This window comes from Phyllostomus discolor, chromosome 2, assembly GCF_004126475.2.
Source record: "Phyllostomus discolor isolate MPI-MPIP mPhyDis1 chromosome 2, mPhyDis1.pri.v3, whole genome shotgun sequence".
NCBI classification, from domain to species: domain Eukaryota; kingdom Metazoa; phylum Chordata; class Mammalia; order Chiroptera; family Phyllostomidae; genus Phyllostomus; species Phyllostomus discolor.
The window spans coordinates 120,907,938-120,922,903 of NC_040904.2; the positions used below are offsets into that span (position 1 = coordinate 120,907,938).

At 39.8% G+C, this 14,966-nt stretch overlaps 1 protein-coding gene across 2 annotated transcripts in view; it reads left to right on the forward strand.

The window, feature by feature from the left end:
- Window positions 1-14,966, forward strand: part of LOC114512850 (centromere protein P) — a 284,496-nt gene that overhangs the window by 221,376 nt on the left and 48,154 nt on the right. The window lies entirely within an intron of this gene.

The window sequence follows — 14,966 nt, forward strand, 5'->3', positions numbered from 1 at the left end:
TCTTTCTCATGGAATTTTGCCACTTTAATTATGATGTGTCTTAGAGTGGCCCTCTTTGGGTTGTTCTTAATTGGGACCCTCTGTGCTTCCTGGATTTGTGTGACTTTTTCTCTCATCAAATTAGGGAATTTTTCCATCATTACTTTTTCAAACATGTTTTCTATCCCTTGCTCTTCTTCTTCTCCTTCTGTTATCACTAATTATATGGATATTATTACGCTTCATGTTGTCTTGCAGTTCCCTTAACACCTGTTTGTTATTTCTGAGTCTGTTTTCCTTTTCTTGCTCTTTCTGGGTGTTTTTTTCTACCTTGTCCTCCACCTCGCTAATCCAGTCCTCTGCTTCATCAAGCCTGCTTTTGTTTCCTTCTACTGTGTTCTTCAATTCATAAATTGTATTCTTCATTTCCTCTTGGCCCTTGCTGATAGCTTCTGTTTTCTTTTTCATGTTGCCATAGGTTGCAGTGAGTTCATCATAGATTCCGTGTAGTTTTTTGTAATTCTCAGTGAGCTCATTGACCTTTCTTCTAACCATTGCTTTGAACTCAATATCTGATAGTTGACTTGCCTCTATTTTATTTAGCATTCTTTCTGAGGCTTCCGCCTTTCTTTTGGGGTTTGTTTCTTTGTCTTCCCATTGTTTGTGAAACTCCTGTTGTTAGCCTCTGCTTCTTAAATTGATCTGCTCTGACTCCCTGAGTTTGTTGTGTGAATTTCTTTGGTAGGAAACCTGTGAGATTCAGTTGTACAGTCTGCTTGACCTCCTGAACTTGCTGCTCTTGGGATGCCTTTTATGTTGGCTATCTAGATGTATTTGGGTTTTGATTGTTGTTGGATCATTGTTTAGTGGGTCCTTCCCTCCAGGTAGTTGACTGAGCGTCACTCTGCCCATATCTTGTATGCTGTTGTGCAGGTGCTGCCAGAAGAAAACCACAAAGGCCAGGGAACAAAGCCACATCCACAAAAATATCTCCTCCTCACCACCACAATCTCAGTATCAACAGCAATTAAACCAGTATTAATAAGGGTATAAAGAGATTAAGACTATTATAAGAAAGGAGAGAAATTAACTATAGTGTATATTCTAGTAACTTAATATGCACAAACTTGCTAGACAAGAAAGGAATGTTTAAAAGCTATGCAGGAAAGAAAATATCACTGCTCATGGAGAAGATCCCAGTGGATTTTATCTTGGTAGCCTTTCGTATTTACCACTGTTTTTTTCTTTCTAGTTCTGCCTCTGGTGGTGTCAGATGGTGACCCCATCTGACCTTAGGCAACCTGCTGTGAGACTGCCAGAGATATGTTGCCTATAGTTGTCTCCTTCAGTTGTTAATTGGTCACTTTGCACTTACTAGTCAGGGTGAAGCCCCACAGAGCAGGGCAGAATTCTTCTTGGGGTTGGCGATACTGTTATTACTCAAGCTGCTGCTCCTGAGAGGATAGTGCTCTGTCTGTACACAATGGCACCACCATTTGGGTGAATGACTTGGCACCAGGTTCCCAGTGGCTCCTCTCTCTGCACTTTCCTCAAAGCTTCTGTCCCCAGTCTCTCCTCAGGTGTCTCCAGCCCACTCTGCTGTCTGCTTTTGCCAGAACTCCAGGTAAGTGACAGGAAATGAAAATTTGTGCATTGGCCCTTTAAAAGGCTCTCCATCTCCAGCCATCCATCCCTGGCAGAGAGCAACCTTGCCACTTTTTCCTGCCAGTTGTTATCTGTACTTTTTGGGCTCTGGTGCTCTAGGCTGGGGATCCCAGCTTAGGGTTTAGACCCCATTCTTCCATGGGGATCCAACCTGCCACTTACTTATCCCTCTACCACTGTTATCTGTGGGTTCTTTCAAGTCTCCAACACACTCCTTACCAGACAGGTTGTGCTGAAGCTGATTCTTCTGTCTGTCCGACGTTAGAAGGCTTCTCTCTCAGTATTGTTAAGTTGTTTGTTCTGGGTCATTTCTCCACAATTTAATTGTAATTCCAGATTGGTCCTGGGGGATGTTAGTGTGGCTTCCAGTCACTTTGCTGCCATCTTGCCTCTCAAATTTCTTAAAGATTGAAGGCACATAGGTTCTTTCTGATGAACCATACTACAGCCCAAAACATGTGTGGGAGAGGATAGGTCTTTGGGTGTTCCAGGTTTAGAAATTATAGATCATAGGAATGGTGAGATTTGTTGGCAAACTACAATTAAGAGTAGCAGGGAAAATGACCTTAAGTGTCTGATGTCTCCATGATTTGTTCCAAGTATTAGGCATTTGCCCTCAAATTGAACCCATGTTTTCAGCCACTTGACCTTAGGTGACTGCTGGAACAAGAAGGCCCAGTGTTCAAAAACCAAACTCACTACAGTACAACACAGTACAAGCACAAAGTTGACCTTTTCCACCCACCTGTTCAGAGCTTTTGGTCAGTGTGTTAACCCTGCACTCTCAGTCATAAGTAGATAGTTCAGTATTACCAAATGTTTGGGAAGCTTCTAACATTGAAAATAGGAATCACCTTCACCTCTCTCGCCAAAAATACATACACACAATCAGAAAGGGTAAGAACTAAATGATTATACATCTTGGAGAATTTCTTCTTTTTTTCCATGGTTACAATGCTTCAAAACGCTTTTCTACAGGCATACCTCTGCTGAGAAAGATGTGTTTCTATAATGGATTCTACAATGTTAGTTAGAGACAATCAAAAATGAAGTGCCACTACACACCTACTAGAATTATAGAAATCTAAAACACTGACAAAACCTAATGCTAGTGAGAATGTGGAACAATAGAAACTGTTACTCATTTCTGGTGGGAATGAAAAATGGTGCAGCCACTTTGGAAGAAAAATTGGCAATTTTCTAAAAAAACTAAACATCCTCTTACCCTACAACCCACCAATTACATTCCTTGGTACTTACCAAAATGGGTTGAAAACTTATGTCCACACAAAAACCTGTACACAGATGTTTAAAGCAGCTTTATCTATAATCACCAAAACTTAGAAATAATCAAGGTGTCCTTTGGACATCAACATGGATAAACTGTTGTACATCTAGAAAATGGAATATTATTCAGTGCTAAAAAGACATGGGCTATCAAGCCATCGAAAGACATGGAGGAACCTGAACCACATATTCTTAAATGAAAGAAGCCAGTCTTAAAAGGCTACATACTATTCCAACTGTATGACATTCTGGAAAAGGCAAAATTTGGAGACATTAAAGAGAGCAGAGATTGCCAGGGTTTGGGGAGAGGGAGGGGTGATGGGTGGAGCACAGAGGATTTTTAGGGCAGTGCAAATATTCTGTATGGTATTTTAATGATAGATACATATAATTATATAGTTGTCTAAACCCACACAATGCATAATAGCCAGAGTGAACCCTAATGTGACTGTGGACTTGGGTGATTATGATGTGTCAGTGTCGGTTCGTCAGTTGTAATGAATGCACCATTATGGTGGTGAGGAATATTGGAAATGAGGGAGGTTGGAGGGGAAACTGGAGATAAAAGGGTAACTGGAGGTGTATGAGAAACCCCTGTACCTTCCTCTCAATTTTGCTGTGAATCTGAAACTGCTCTTTAATAAAATGGCATTTAAAAAATGTGGCCTAATTTAAAATACATATATTGCTCAAGAAGGAAAAAAATGTTGCAAACATGCAGTGTTTGGGACAAAGAGAAACTCTTAATTCTTTGAGAGCAGCTTAAAAACAGTCATACTGCATACCAGCCTTTCACTTCTAGAAATCCATTATAGAAACACATCTTTCTCAGCACAGGTATGCCTGTACAAAAGCATTTTGAAGCATTGTAACCATGGAAAAAAGTAGGAATTCATGCAGTTGTATATTCATATGGAACAGTGGGCTCCCATAAATCTATGGAGAGAGACTGGAGTAACTCTTTTATATAGGCATGCAAAGTTATCCACAATATACCAAGAGGAAAAAAGAAATTTCAAACTGTACATATGCTATTTATTACCTTGCCTTCTTTTAATGTATACAGTTTAGCACCTTACTAGAAAAAGGTTGAAAGGATTAAGCAACAAACTGTTAATAGCAGTTATCTTAGTGATGGAATTATGGGGGGAATTTACTATGTAAATCTATATTTTTATAATGTTTTGAGTTTTTTATAACCAGATCAGAAAGCTAGTAACTTTTTAAAGAGAAATTAAACAATTAGAAAAAAAAATAAGTTAAAGTAGCAGCATAGAGGAGTAGCAGCAGTCACCATGTCCTGATTGGCAAGGTTGTAGAGGGTCAGGTTGTATAGTTTCTGAGATCCCTGCTGTAAAATTTTGTGGTTGGATGGACTGTTACATGACTTCTTCCTCAGAAACTATTATAACAACAGTAGTACATGGAAAATGCTGGTATTAGAGAGTTGTTCTTTTTTATTATTATTATTACAGAGGTAGCTATGTCCTGAAACTCAGCTCTGACATCTCTGCAGAGTTTATTTTGGGTCCTCAGTACCCAGGCCACAGGGCAGCCAGTGCAGGTTTCAGCTCCAGAATGTGTTTGGGTAAACACATTCTTTACCTCAGTGGTATAAAGCACCCAGAAGTTAGTTTTCTTTTAAGTATAGTTGCTTTCCACATGACAACTTTGTAGATAATACCCAGATAAAGCCAAATTTTGGAAGTTTTAAGTAGCGCCCCTCTCAGAAAGGGGAGTCCTACGTATTCTGTCTGAATTGCCACCTCTTGCTATAGTGAAACTTCTTTTCAGCTAATTTACACTGAAGTATGGCATTTGCTTTATTTGCCCTCTTAAAGGAATACTAACATTTAAGTGGAGTACTGATGTATAAAATATGCCATCCCTCTATCAGTGGACATTTGGGTTATTTACTCTTTTTGAGTTTGGGTACATGTTTCCAAATTGCTTTCAAAAAGTTTCTAGTAATACACATTCCCACCAGAAAATGTATAAAATGCTCATTTCCCTGCCGTTTTATTTTTTAGATTATTTTTATATTTTTGAAAAGGAAATACATGCTAAGTGGCATAAATTTTTAAAGTGCACAGTTAAAATTTTCAGCTTTCTATTTCTAATATTGGCAAATTTGTTGATTATACCAACCTTCTTATCAAAAACAACTAAAAAAGTTGGATCACTATAAAAATATTTTTAAATCATTAGTGATGACTCACTGGGTCCTGACCTGAGAGAGCCCATGAGCAGCTTTTTGCTCGGGGAGTGTTTACTGGAAATATTAAAAAGCAAAAATATCAATGAAAACCATTACACAGCTGACAAGATCAACATGGCTAAAAGCTGGGTTTAAAAAACTAATAAAAATTTTAGCAAGACTAATATGGGGGAGTAGGCAAAGCACAGGTTAGAAAACTTGCTCAGTACAGATTCTGAAATGTGTAAAAAAATAAGATAATATTATGAATAACTGTGCCAGAAAATTTATATGATAGACAATTTCTAGAAAAATACAATTTAATAAAACTGTCAAAAGAAGAAAATAGAAAATCTGAATTATCTCTAACTATTAAGGAAACTGAATTCATAATTTTAAATCTTTCCACAAAGAATATCACAGGCCTATATTAGCAAATTCTATCAAGAATCTGTTAATGTCACAGGTGGGCACAGGTAACCAGGTTCTTAGTGATCACAAACAATGAATGGAACTGAAAGAGAGTTTATAGCAGAAAGAGAGAGAGCAGACTTACTAAGCATTAGTACAGTCTACAGAACATGGGAGCAGGTCAACTCTGAGCAGAGATTGACCCTCAGTGTCAGGAGGGATTCTATTCTTAGAGGGAGGATATTTCCTGGCTCATTTTGGGGGACTTTTATTGTGCATGTACAAGTAGTTATTACACCCATGGTATGTAATCATTATGCCCATGTATAATGCACGTCCTTAGTTTTCCCTCAAAAAGGTGGGCAAAAGAGTACACATTATACATGGCAAAATAAGGTATATTACTTTTAAACTACTGCACATGCAGTCTCCCATGATTTTCCTTGATTGCCCACCACGGGAGAGGGTCCTGCAATGCTATTTTATTATAATGCTATTATAATGAAGCAGGGATCATGTAGCATTTTCTGCACAGGTGCAGTCATAATTCACCATGATTCAGTGCTTTTCTAGAAAGCAGGAACAATGGGTCTTAGAATAGGGTCCCTATCCTGTTTTGATGTGCTTTGTCTTAGCACTGGGGCACCACTGGAGTTTTCTTATTCCTGAGGAACTGCTCTTAGATCAGGGTTTCTCTTCTGTATGCATGTCTTTTGTCTTAGTACAGGGACACCTCTGGAGTTTTCTCACTTCTGACTATCTCCTGCCTCTAAGGCCAGTGTGACTATCCTATAACCTGTCAAGGACATTACAAGAAAGGACAATTATAGCTCAGTCTCACTGATGAACATAGATCTTTAAAAAACCAAATCAACCACACATACATAGGATAATGCATCATATCTACATTGGGTTTATTCAGGAAATACCTGGTTGATTTAAGGATGAAATGAAAACATTATATGATTATCTTAATGTTTAAAGAAGAAAGAAAAAAGGAAGAAAGGGAAATAGAAGAAGGAGGGAAGGCAGGCAGGCTTTTACTACACTAGAGTAAGAATGGAACTCCTAAGTCTGACAATATCTATAGAAAACAACATTCTTCCACTCCTAGCTATAGACCCTAGAGAAGTGGAAACATATCTACATGAAAACTTGTACACAGATTTTGGACTTTATAGCTTCACTATTCATAACAGCTCAAATGCTCATTAGCTGGTAAATGGATAAATAAAACATGGAATATTATTCAGCAATAAAGTGTTCAAACGTGCCATGACATGGATGAACCTCGAAAACATTATGCTCAGTGCATGAAGCCAGTCACAAGGAACCACATATTGTATGATTCCATTTATATGAAATGTCCAGAACAGGCAAATCTACAGAGGAGGAAAGCAGATGAGTGGTTGCTGGGGTGAGGCAGTTGGGAGTTGGAGCAGGATAGGGTATTACTGCTAATGGGTATGGGATTTCTTTATGGGTGATCAAAATGTTCCCAAAATAGCTAGTGGTGATAGCTCTCAAGTATGAATATACTAAAGACCACTGAATTGTATACTTTAAAAGGGTGAACTTTATGGTATTTAAATTATATTTCAGTAAAGCTGTTACAAAAAAATACTGAATGGTGAAATACCGAAATATTTCCCTTTCTGGGAACAAGATAAGCAGACCCACAGTAGCTTCTAGCCAGTGCAGTGAAGCAAGGAAAAAAAAAAAAACAGGGTAAGAACAAAATTTAAAATTTTTCTTAGTCTTACATTTATGATTATATATATAAAAAATCAAATAACTTTCAGATACATTATTAAAACCATCTAAAGAGTTTTCTCATATGTAACATGCAAAAATCAATCATATTTTCTATAGTTAGAGAATGAAATCAAGGAAAAGATGTATTTTAAGTATCAAATATATTTAAAAATATATAGGACTTCCGGCCAAGATGGAGGCATAGGTGGACGCACTGTACCTCCATGTACAACCAAGATTGGAACAACAACAATTTGGAGGCAGAATAACACCCAGAACTGACCAAAATTTATCTGAATGGAAGTCGGACAGCCAAGAAGCTGAAATAGACCCATTCATCCAGACCGATAGGAGGCGTAGAGACAAGCAGCCAGGCGCGGGTCGAGGCACTGAGAGCCAAGAGAGTTGGGCGCATAAGGCAACCAGGAGCATGTAAGGCATCTGGGGCACGCAAGATCTTGGCGCGTGGATCCTGGGTACGCAAGCGGCAGCTAGCAGACCCAGTGAGGCGGTGATTGTGGACCAGGGCAGAGCGCGCAACCCAGGATCCCAGGGAAGGGACTGAGGTCCCACAGAGAACGGAGCTACCACCATTGTTTCCTCCCGACCCCGCCCTCACATACAACGTCACAATCTAGCGACTGGGATGCCCAGGCCTGGTGAACACCTAAGGCTCTGCCCCTCATGGTAACAGAAGCGACCAGACCAAAAAAAAAAAAAAAAAAGAAAGAAAGAGAGAGAGAGATGGCTCAAACAGAAGAACAGATCAATGCCCCAGGACTCATCCTTTTAAGTGACCAAGAGATAGCCAGTCTATCAGATGCACAGTTCAAAACACTGGTGATCAGGAAGCTCACAGAATTGGTTGATTTTGGTCGCAAATTAGATGAACAAATGCAGATTACCATAAAAGAAATGAAGGCAAATGCACAGGGAACCAATAGTGATGGGAAGGAAACTAGGACTCAAAACAATACAGTGGACCAGAAGGAAGAAAGAAACAACCAAACAGGAAAGAATGGAGAAATAAGAATTCAAAAAAAAACGAGGAGAAGCTTAGGAACCTCCAGGACATCTTTAAATGTTCCAACATCCAAATTATAGGGGTACCAGAAGGGGAAGAAGTAGAGCAACAGATTGAAAATGTATTTGAACAAATAATAAAGGAGAACTTCCCCAATCTGGCAAAGGAAATAGACTTCCAGGAAGTCCAGGGAGCTCAGAGAGTCCCAAAGAAGTTGGACCCAAGAAGAAACACACCAAGGCACATCATAATTACATTAGCCAAGGTAAAAATGAAGGAGAGAATCCTAGAAGTAGCAAGAGATAAGGGGACAGTAACCTACAAAGGAGTTCCCATCAGACTGTCAGCTGATTTCTCAAAAGAGACCTTACAGGCAAGAAGGGGCTGGAAAGAAGTATTCCAAGTCATGAAAGGCAAGGACCTATATCCCAGATTACTCTATCCAGCAAAGCTTTCATTTAGAATGGAAGGGCAGATCAAGTGCTTCTCAGATAAGGTCAAGTTAAAGGAGTTCATCATCACCAAGCCCTTATTTTATGAAATGTTAAAGGGCCTTATCTAAGAAAAGAAGATTAAAAAACACATGCATAGTAAAAGTACAGCAAACTCACAATTATTAACAACCACACCTAAAGCAGAATCAAAAGAAACTAAGCAAACAACTAGAACAGGAACAGAACCACAAAAAGGAAGATCGCATGGAGGGTTAGCAACAGGAAAGTGGAAGGAGGAGAGAGAGGAGAAAGGTACAGAGAATAAGTAGCATAGATTGTAGATAGAAAATAGGCAGGGGGAGGTAAGAATAGTATGAGAAATGTAGAAGCTAAAGAACTTATTAGTATGACACATGGACATGAACTAAAGGGGGGGTAGTGGGTGGGAGAGGGTGTATAGGGTGGAGGGGACTGAAGGGGGAAATGGGACAACTGTAATAGCATAATCAATAAAATATATTTAAAAAAATATATCAAGTGCATAGGAATAATCTAACCAAAGATGAGCAAGATAACTTAAGAGAAAATGTTGAGTGAAATTAGACTATACAGGGGAACGAACACTCAGGGCTGCAAAGATAGCATTTCTCCTTAAATTGATCAAACTTGATAGCAATTTCAATAAAAATTCTTACAATTTAGCCTTGATTGGTGTGGCTCAGTGGGTTTGGCATCATGTCACAAACTGAAACATCACAGGTTCAATTCCGGGTCATGACATGTGTCTGGGTTGCAGGCCGGCTCACCACTTAGGGGTGTGCAAGAGGTGGCCAATCGATGTTTGTCTACCTCTCTTTCTCCTTCTCTTGTCTCCTCTCTAAAAATAAATAAATAAAATCTTTTTAAAAACACCTAACAGTTTATACATCGTTTGTTTTGTTTTGTTTTGTTTTTTTGCTGGAATTTGGCAAATTCTAAATATATATGGAAACACAAAGGCCAGAGAATAGCCAAGCCATTGCTGGAAAAAGAAAAAAACAAGCCTAAAGGAATTTCTGTCTTAAATATTAACTTTTATTATAAGAAACCATAGTAATTAAGACAGTTTGGTAATGACATAAAGATGAACAATAAACCAGTGGGAAAAAACAGCACAAAGGATTCGTTCACATTTTGGTGCTTGATTTAGGTTCTACAAGGTGTGCCAGGTGTGGGGCACACCTTCTCTCACACCCTGAGCAGAGTTTGACCACAGGAAGGCTTAGTAAAATGGCCCATGTGGACTGTCAGAGGTGGATTCTATGTCAGGCTTTTTGTCCATGGTATATGCAGTCCACAGCTCTTCCTTGAAGTTCCACATGTCTGGAACAGACCCTGAATCTCCATGCTGAGCATATAAGGCAGTGGACACATTGATTGGCTCCTCTGCATTACACCTGGGTGTAGAGAAAAACTCTAGTGAACAAATAGGGTGACTTGAAGATGTCAGGGTGCTGAAGTCTTGATAAGAGGAATCAATCTAGTGAAGTAGTATAGCTCCTTGTTTTTGAGAATTAAGTGTGAGAGATGACATTTGATATAGCATATGTTCCTGGGGCCTTGTCATTTCTTCATTTCAACCTAGCTTGATTTCTTGTCCTGTTGTAGGAACATTCAGCCTGGGATGCTGGAAAGGAAGAAGGGATTGAGGCAAGAGTACATTTGAAGGTTAACATATGACACTCCACATGTGCACAAGTTATTAATCAAACTAGCAAACAGTTAAATAAATACCTTGGGGTTCCATGATCTCACCTTGATAAGTATCCTTTATAATAACCTGAAAATCTGGGATCAAACACAATGGCTCAGAAGGAGCAGTTACTCCCTTCTACCCCATACTGTGTGCTGTCGGAAGCTATAAGCTGCTTGTGTCGGCACCTAGCCCATGATTCCAAGTTTCTCCTCAACTCCATACAAGCAAACCCTTTGGGCCTAGGGTTTGCTCAGCTATCATTGTGTTATGTCCTCAGGGCCACAGAGCCAGCCCTAGAAACAAGACCTCTTGGGCAGGGTCTTCTGGAGTGTTATGTACTCAGAACATGACCTTGAAGGAGATGCACTTGGCATGAGAGAGTTGGTGGGCCCCTTGTCTAGTGGGGAGTGTAATGACCAGAAGAAGGCAGCATGGAGCATAGTTCAGAGACTCCCTCTCGTCCAGTTCTAAGTGTGGGACTAGGATTGGAAGCCAGGAACTGTCATGAGTGGTAAACATAATGTTCTGGGGTAGAGGACTCTATAGGAATATGTTAAGGACTTGGATGTGATAGCCTCATTTTGCTGCAGCTCAGCTCCCCAAAACGATGTCCTTGAGACACCTATGAAGGTTCATGTGATACCATATATTTCTAATCAACTTAGCTCTTCAGATAAGGGAAATGCTATCATAATTATAACAAAAATCAAGGAAACTTATGAAATAATCTTTTGGAGGGATATAAAATGTACAGCAAATAAACATGTGAGAAGCAAGTAGGTTCTTTGTTAACTAAAGAGAGCATCTTCATGAACTTGTTCATGGGTCAGGAGGAGACCCTTAAATTTACCAGTCTGGTCTTGGATATGAATTCACACCTTTCAGATGTCCATCCTTTTAGATTCATAACATACTTGAATGACTTGATTGTGTTGAGAGAGTGACATTGGACACCAGGTATTAAATGATGGCAGGCTGCTATTTAGGGAGGTCATGGTGTAGCCTGTCCACGACATCCTTTATAAAGAAAAAAGAGAGAGAGAGATTTTATTTATTTATTTTTAGAGAGAGGGGAAGGGAGGGAGAAAGAAAAGGAAACATCAATCAGTTGCCTCCCGTACACGCCGTGATGGGGACCAAACCCGTAAGTCAGGCATGTGCCCTGACCAGAATTCCATCCGTTGACCTCTGACTTTGTGGGATGACGACCGACCAACCATGCCACACCATTCAGGGCCAGTTCACAGCATCCTTGAACTAGGAGCATGGCAGTTTGCATAATCTTAATTTGTTCCTCTTCACCTGCTAATATACTCAGTCTTCTGTCAGCCAGAAAGAATCTTCCTGTATCCTGTTTGGCTGTATTCACACTACCATCTATCTCTTCATCCAATTTGCTAATTAATTTCTCTTCTTTTTTAAGATTTTATTTCTTTTTAAACAGAGAAGAAAGGAGAGAGAAAGAGGGAGAGAAACATTAATGTGTGGTTGCTTCTCATGTGCCCCCTACTAGGGACGTGGCCAGCAACCCAGGCATGTGCCCTGACTGGGAATCGAACCTGCGACCCTTTGGTTCACAGGCCAGCACTCATTCCACTGAGCCACACCAGCCAGGGCTCACTACATAATTTCTTGAAAAAGTAATCTCTAGGAAATGCCTTCACACATTCACCTTCCATTATTATTATTCTACAATTTTGCTGCAGCATTTTTGTCTGTCATAAAGGGCCCTCTCAAACATCCCAGTGGTGTCTGAAGACATCTAATCAGCCTTCTTTTTTGTCATTTTCTTATTGATTGCCATATTTTTGCAACTCAATCTGCTCTCCCTTCTGTCTTTCTCTTCAGCTTTTATTTCTCCTCCCCCTTGTTGATATTTTAAGTATTGATATTCCCATCCTTTTTCTCCCTCGTGACCTTGTTCATTCATTAAGCAAACACAAATGAATACTAATCACATTGCTTTAACATATGTCAATGAGCTACAGATCTATTTTAAGTTCTCAATTGTTTCTGAGCTTTATACTCAAATTGCCAACTTCCATTTGGTCAGTTTGGCTTGGATCTCTCCCAAGCACTGCTTCAGCACATCCTGAAGAACAAGATATACTTTCTACCCTCAAACTTGCTTTTCCTTCTTTATTCCTCATTGTAGATGATTCTTGGAAATGCAGAAATGCAAAATTTACCTAAACACTGATTTTACTGGCTGGTTTTAAAATTTAGTTCCATCTCTGCTTTTTTATAGCTGGTTATTTACATTTAGGCTTGGATGCAGATGTGAATTTATATTATGTCCATACAGCCAGGATATTGTTTTGCTTACCCAAACAAACCTGTTTTAATACGAGTTCTAGAGCACTTACATTAGAGAAGAAATTTTGTGCAAAGAAAACCATATTTAGCATTTAGTTTTCATTCTAAACAACTACAGTGTCAGGAACTTTCTGCCAAGATGGAGGCATAGGTAGACACAGTGTGCCTCCTTGCACAACCAAAATAAGAACAACAAAAATTTAGAAACAAAATAACAACCAGTACCAACAGAAAATTGAATTGTATGGAAGTCCAACAATCAAGGAGTTAAAGTAGACACATTCATGCAGACTGGTAGGAGGGGCCGAGTCAAGCAGCCAGGCAGAGAGGAGTTGCAGCAAAAAAAAAAAAGTGGTGGCTGGCGGACCCAAGAGGCAGTGGATTGTGGAGGGGCTTGGTGCACAAGGTGGCTTGTGGAACCCACATCAGGCAAAATGGGGAGTGAGACAGACCTCACAACCCAGTGTCCCAGCATGGGGAAATAAAGCCTCAAAACACTGACTGAAAACACCTGTGGGGATTGAGGTGCCTGGAGAGACTCCCATCCTCACAGGAGAGTTTGTTGCAGAGATCCACAGGGTCCTAGGACAAACCCACCCACATAGGAATCAGCACCAGAAGGGCCTAATTTGATTGGGGGAAGTGGCAGAAGGGACTGGAATCTGGCAGAGAGCAGAGCAAGTGCCATTGTTCCCTCTGGGACCCCTGCCCCACATACAGCATCACAACGCAGTGACTGGGTTGCCCCACCTGGGCAAACATCTAAGGCTCCACCACTCAAGGTGCATCAAGACAAAAAAAATGGCCCAAATGAAAGAACAGATCAAAGCCCCAAAACAACTAAGCAACGAACAGATAGCCAACCTATCAGATGTACAGTTCAAAGCTCTGGTGATCAGGATGCTCACAGAATTGGTTTAATTTGGTTGCAAATTTGATGAAAAAATGAAGGCTACACTAAGTGAAATAAAGGAAAATGTACAGGGAACCAATAATGATGGGAAGGAAACTGGAACTCAAATCAATGGAGTGGACCCGGAGGAAGAAAGAAACAACCAAACAAAAAGAAGGAAGAAACAAGAATTCAAAAAAATGAGTAGAGGCTTAGGATCCTCCAGGACATCTTCAACGTCCGAATTATAGGGCTATCAGAAGGAGAAGAGGAAGAGCAACAAGTGGAAAAGTTATTTGAACAAATAATGAAGGAGAACTTTACTCAACCTGGCAAAGGAAATAGATTTCCAGGAAATCCAGGAAGCTCAGAGAGTCCCAAAGAAGTTGCACCCAAGGAGGAACACACCAAAGCTCAACATAATTACATTACCTAAGGTAAAAATGAAGGAGAGAATCCTAGAAGCAGCAAGAGATAAGGGGACAGTAACTTACAAAGGAGTTCTCTTAAGTCTGTCAGCTGACTTTTCTAAAGAGACCTTATAGACAAGAAGTATTCCAAGTCATGAAAGGCAAGGACTTACATCCAAGATTGCTGTATCCAGCAAAGCTTTCATTTAGAATGGAAGGGCAGATCAAGTGCTTCTCAGATAAGGTCAAATTAAAGGAGTTCATCATCACCAAGCCCTTATTATATGAAATGTTAAAGGGACTTATCTAAGAAAAAGAAGATAAAAAACATGTACAGTAAAATGACAACAAACTCACAATTATTAACAACCACACCTAAAACAAAAACATAAGTAAACAACTAGAACAGGAACAGAACCACAGAAATGGAGATCACATGGAGGGTTAGCAATAGGAAAGTGGGAGGAGGAGAATGTGGGGAAAGGTACAGAGAATAAGCAGCCTAGATTGTAGGTAGAAAATAGACAGGGGGAGGTTAAGAATAGTATGGGAAATGTAGAAGCTAAAGAACTTACAAGTTTGATACATGGACATGAACTAAAGGGGGGGAATGTGGGTGGGACAGGGTGTGCAGGGTGGAGGGGAGTGAAGGGAGTAATGGGACTACTGTAATAGCATAATCAGTAAAATATATTTAAGAAAGACTGTAGTTTTCTGCCATAGGAATGTGCATTCAAAGCTTTAAAATGTAATGTATGTTATTAAGCACTTAAATAATTTTGTAGAGTTTTAAAAGAACATAGGAACAGACATTTGCAGTATGTTTATTGGCAGCATTAGGCCCTGTACCTAATGGGGGAG